Below are 6,373 nucleotides of genomic sequence, written 5' to 3' on the forward strand. Positions count from 1 at the left end.
GGCTTGACAACCTAGAGACCTACATGGCAAGTATTGGTGCTATCTTGAAAATCCTAGAATCGCAAGTGGGGCAGATAACGAAGCAACTCACGTCTCAACCATTAGGCGCAATACAAAAGACTGCAGATCCAAATCTGAGGGAAGTGAATGCTATCTTTATACATCATGAGGAGATTGGGACGATAGAAGGAGAAGAGAAAAAAATTGATCGGACACCCAGTCGGGACTATAAGCCGACTCAAAGCAAAGGAAACCGAGGTAAGAAATGTATGAGTTATGATTTTGATCAATGTATTGATATTTCTTTGCTTCCCTATCCCCAGATATTTTTACAATTACAAGCTGAATTTCACAAGAAAAAAGGTCTTGAAGATCTCAAGACCCTACACTCTAATATTCAGTCTGCAGAGCAGGAAGATGTGGCATTTACTGGAGGAGATGATAAGGGGAAGCAAGGAAATCTTCCTCAGAAGCTACAAGACCCCGGAGAATTTGTAGTTCCATGTGAAATAGGGGGTAAATTTGTAGAAGAAGCTATCTGTGATTTAGGAGCAAGTGTGAATATAATGCCAAGTTCTCTTTACGAGAAAGCCCACATTACTAAGCTTGCAGATGGCAGATAAATCGGTCAGGACACCGCTGGGTATTGTGGAAGATGTTGAACTTAAGATTGATAAAATAAGGCTTCTAGCAGATTTTGTGGTCCTTGACATGGGGAACAGTCAGAATGTTCATGCTATTTTAGGACGACCATTTTTGGCTACTGCTGGAGCCGTCATTGATTTGAGACAAGGAAAACTGACCATGGAGGTTGATGGTCAAAAGGTAGAACTCAAGGCTTCCAAGAAATCATACGACCCACCATGAACATGACTATTGAGAGTCGGGCTGATGACGTTAAACTAAGCTCTGTGTGGGAGGCAACACACAATTATTTTTTAGCATTCTTTTTGTTTTTATTATTTTATTTTATTTTACTCCCTTAGTTGTTAATTTTACCCACCACCGAGATCTACCGCCGCAGCCCATGGACGATGATGCTGAAGATGCTGTGAACGATGACTCGAGCCTCGAGTTCTGACACCCGTGCGCGAGATATGTGTTGTCGTGTTCTTTATATCTATACATTAAGTACAATGCATACTTTAAGGTTGGGGGGGGGGGGGGGGGGGATGAAATTGCTTGCTTGTTAGAATATTTTTTTTTATTTTTTTACTGCTCAGTAGTTAAATTGATTTTTTCTTTCTTTAGGTTTTTTTATTTATTTTTTGCATGCCAGATTTGTTAGGAAGAGTCATGGATAAGTAAAATGTGTAGCCGATGATGAAAATTGAATTGTGGTCCTGAAGTATATATGTGTTCATGATAACTTAGGAGTCACAATTTTTTTGCATTGTCGTGTTTGTTGATACTATTGTTGATTAGAGACAAGTTGCATGCCTGTGATGCTTAATAGACGATGGAGATCTGATTCTTGGTAATTCTTGCATGACATTGATTGACACTTTTGCAATCATAGAAATGATCTAGGCAATTTTTCACAATATCCTTGGGCCTGTGTTCTTTGTTTACTCTCAATTGTAGCCCTTTGAGCTTCGAGTTAATTGAGATGCTTAAATTTTCTTCGTGCACCTATTTCATATATCGTTTTGATTGAAAATTGCATGTGACTGGTTTGTATGAGTTGACTAATGGATTGACGGAAGTCTAGAACTTGTTTGAACATTTTTCGAGACGAAATACGGATAATATGTGACATAGACTGATTTAGGCGATCTTTGGAGCCGTTTTGAGCCTTCGAGCCTACCAAACGAAAATGAAATATCCCTAGTCTCCCACTTTGAGCCTACTAAAGAATCAAGTGGTGTGTGTCAATGACACACAATAGCCCCCACTTGTATCTATTCTGCAAGCCCACAACAACTACCTAATGAAGCTTATACACTTATTGTCCTACCTAATTTTGAGATAAATAAGTTCATGCGTGTTGTAATGATTCAAACACTCCATGAAAAGAAAAAGAAAAATTGAAGTGTGCAAAAATGAGTTGAAAATAGACAAAAAGAAGGAAAAGAGAAACAATCAAAGGAATGAATCAAACAAAAGTGGTGAAAAAGGAAAAATTGGAAAATGAAGGATATGATTGGGAAGAAAAAAATACAATGATGGTAAATGAAATGATAGTGAAAATGATGAAGATTTGATTATTTCTCTCAAATTTTGATTTACATACCCTTTATTGTAGCCGTGAGCCATGGCCTAACGTTACAAGCCTACAAGACCTATTAACCTTGTCACATTTATCCAATATACTAGTGGAGAAAATTTGTTCAAGTCAAGCCTATGGATACCTGAAAAACATTGTCAACACGTATAGACTTTAATCATTTGCATGCAAGCATCTCATGGTGTGATTTCATCTTTGGTATATTTTTGTTGAATATTTATTGAGCCAATTAATCACCGATAAAGTCCTATGTGATCTATGAATGTGAATTTGTATTTGAATGAAGTGTGAGCTGCACTGAGCTAATGATTTTTTGAGTCTGCAAGGCGAATGGGTATGACAATTCTATTTGAGCATTCGATTGGGTAAATGAACATTGACATATCACACACGCACGTGACTCTTGGGAAATCATGAATTACATGAAATTAGGCAAGTCGGAGGTCAATATCACTTTTTGCATATCATGACTATAGTCATTAGCATTAAATTTTTTTCCTTAAGTATTTGCCTTCATTTTTATTTTGCTCGGGACTAGCAAAAGTTCAAGTTTGGGGGGTTTGATAAATGCAAGATTTGTACTTAATTTATATTAGAATCCATATTGAATTATGTTAGTTTCGAATGGAATTATTCGTTTTTAGCTTGTTTTGATAGTCATTTCAGGTATGGAGAAAAAGTGGAAACGAAGCCAAGTGGACCAAGAAAACAAAGCGGTGCGCAAAAAAGGACCAAGAAGTACACAACCGCGAGCATGCCATCGGACAGAGGTGCGCGCGCGGCTGCGCAGCGTCACGCACATCCGCACGCGCATACATGCTAGAATTCGGGCAGAGGCGCGCGAGCGGCCGCGCAACTTCACGCGCAACTGCGCGCGCAGGAACATAGGAGAGAGACCAGCAGCTTGCGCGCCACTGCGCCACATCACGCGCGAGAGCGCGTGCAGCATCAAGCCACACAGCAGAATGGTGCGCGCCACCGCGCCACTTCTCACGCATCCGCGCGCGCAGAAAAGAGCCTAGCGACCAAAAGCTTGCGCGCGGCCGCGTGAGATCACGCGCAACCTCGCGTGCCGCGTTCCAGAAAGTTATTAATTGCGCGATTCTTAGGTCAGAAAAGGAGTCAGCCACCGTGAGAGAAATTGTCACACGAGAGCCGCAAAACACACGCACAACCGGAAAGAGGGACGAAGAGATATCACGAAGACAAAGAACAACGAATCCGGGGACGGAGACGCCACTTGATCGAGCAAAACTTGCACATTGAATAATCCCAAAATTTATTTTATAAATGAAAGCTCGATTTAAATATCGCAAGTGCACGATAGTCAAGTTATAATAAACGTAATTGAATACGAGTATCGTTCCACAAGGACTGCGTTACACTAATTTTTATTTTCAAGTAAAATTTCTTTAGCAACGATAAATTGAGTTGATGATTAATTAGCGTTCGACGGAATTCCCTAGACTAATTAATATACTATGTCGAGCTATATTAATACTAATCAAAAACATGCAGTACTCAAGTGTCCTCAAATATTTAACAGTTCAAGATTGCATTACATTCTATGGAATCCACTAGCTTTCATTCAGGTGAACTATCACTATCGACACGTACCCAATTCCGTATATCTACTAAAATTGTAAATCCGTGGTTTATACTATTTGATCCTATTGTTAACTATTCTATCGAACTCATCAACAACATGAAATAATCAAAGGAAGTTAGCTAGGCTTCGATTGAAACACGAAAGAACAATAGCATAAACAATTCACTAATGAAAACGTCGAGAAATAATGTTAAACACCGAGTACAGGGTAGGATCCCCTCAAATCCCAACAAATTTTGAGTTTAGCTACTGAAATTTATGATAAAAACCAACAATCAATGTAAGAAATAAAATACTGAATAATGAAAATACTAAAGATGACGATGGATGACGGCCACGACGCGTGGAAATCTCGAGGTCTTCGAAATCTCCTTTGCTCCTAGCCTCCTCTCCAAGAAAAATGATGAAAAGTCTGATAAAAGATGAAAAACGGCTGCTGTTCTCGTGTGTTAGGTTATGGTGTAGGATAGAGTCCCTAGAAATTCGGAAACAAATCTTTCTCAATCTCGCTTCTCGCTAGGGCGGTATATTTTGACCCCCCCTAGCGAGAGGTCCTCGAATAAGCTTCCTCGAGCATGTCCCTGGTTTCGCTGGGGCAGGTCACTTTTGACCGCCCTAGCGAGACACTTGCGCAAAATAATCCTCGGCCTAGACCACAATCCTCTTCGACATCTGCGCGACTCGCTAGGGCGGTCAAAACTGGCCGCCTGAGCGAGAAGTTTTCGGAAAAAAATTTTTTTGTTAATCTGTGCGACTCGCTAGGGCGGTCAAAATTGACCGCCCGAGCGAGAAGTTCTCGGGGAGAAAAATTTTTAATCTGCGCGACTCGCTAGTGCGGTATATATATATTTTTTTCTTTTATTATTATTTTTTTTTAAAAAAAACGAGTACCCGCTGGGGCGGTCAGTTTTGACCACCCGAGCGAGAAGTGTTCGGGAAAAAAATTTGAATGCAATGCCATGCAACTACCTAAATGCAAATGATGCGATTAATAACTAAAAAAAAATATAATCAAAATCAAAATAAGGAGTAGAAGTAGTTCTCAATTTATAGTCTAGAGCTCGACTCTTCACCCATGTCCTCAATGACTGTCATGGAGCCGAGTGACTCCAATTTGTGGCTCAATCGTGCCACCGATATAGTGCTTCAATCTTTGAGCGTTCACAATAAATGTCCCGTCCTTGCCATCATGCAACACCACTGCACCCGATGGGAACACCTTGGCTATAGTGAATGGTCCTGACCACCTTGACTTTAGCTTGCCCGGAAAGAGTCGTAAGCGAGAATTGTATACCAACACCGCTTCACCCACTTTGAATTCCCTTCTTATAATGTGTTTGTCATGGGCTCGTTTGGTGCGTTCCTTGTAAGATAGTGCAAGATCATAAGATCTTCCCCGAAACTCATCTAACTGATTCAACTGCAGCAATCGTTTTTCACCTGCAAGAGCAAAATCAAAGTTTAGTGCTTTGGTCGCCCAATATGCTCTATGCTCTAATTCGACTGGTAGATGACATGCTTTACCAAAAAGCAACCTCTATGGTGTAGTGCCTATAGGTGTTTTAAAAGCAGTATGATACGCCCACAAAGCATCATCTAACCGAATGGACCAGTCCTTCCTATTCACATTAACCGTCTTCTCTAAAATCCTCTTAATTTCTCGATTGGATACTTCAACTTGTCCACTAGTTTGGGGATGGTATGGAGTGGAAACCTTGTGGGTGACACCATATTTGCCCAACAGTTTATCAAAAATTTTGTTGCAAAAATGGGTGCCACCATCACTTATGATTGCACGTGGTGCACCAAATCGATTAAAAATATGTTTCTTCAAAAATTTTAACACCACTTGTGCATCATTAGTGGCACAAGCCTCTGCCTCCACCCATTTAGATACATACTCCACTGCCACCAGAATAAATTTCTTTGCAAAAGACGCAGGAAAAGGACCCATAAAATCAATCCCCCACACATCAAATATTTCACACTCAATAATGTTATTTAAAGGCATCTCATGACGGTTGGAAATATTACCTGTGCGTTGGCATCTATCACAATTGAGAACATACAAACGAGCATCCTTAAAAAGAGTTGGCCAATAGAAGCCACATTCAAGTACCTTAGATGTCGTCCGTATGGGTCCAAAGTGACCACCTACCTCACGGTCATGACAATGGTTCAGAATTTGATTGGTTTCCTCCTCCGCCACACATCTTCTTATCATGGAGTCTGCACAAATCTTAAACAAGAACGGTTCCTCCCAAAAATAATATTTCACGTCTGAAAAGAATTTCTTTCTTTGGTGAAACAATAAATTAGGTGGAGGTGTGCCAGTGACAAGAAATTTTGCAAAATCGGCATACCAAGGGTACGCATTTACCTCAAGCAATTGTTCATCAGGAAACCAGTCATCAATATCATCGTCACTGCCCTTAATTCTAACATGCTCAAGCCTAGACAGGTGGTCAGCAACTACATTTTTCACACCCTTTTTATCTCGAATTTCGAGATCAAATTCTTGCAATAATAAAATCCAC

Source organism: Primulina tabacum, chromosome 13, assembly GCF_025594145.1.
Source record: "Primulina tabacum isolate GXHZ01 chromosome 13, ASM2559414v2, whole genome shotgun sequence".
Classification (NCBI taxonomy): domain Eukaryota; kingdom Viridiplantae; phylum Streptophyta; class Magnoliopsida; order Lamiales; family Gesneriaceae; genus Primulina; species Primulina tabacum.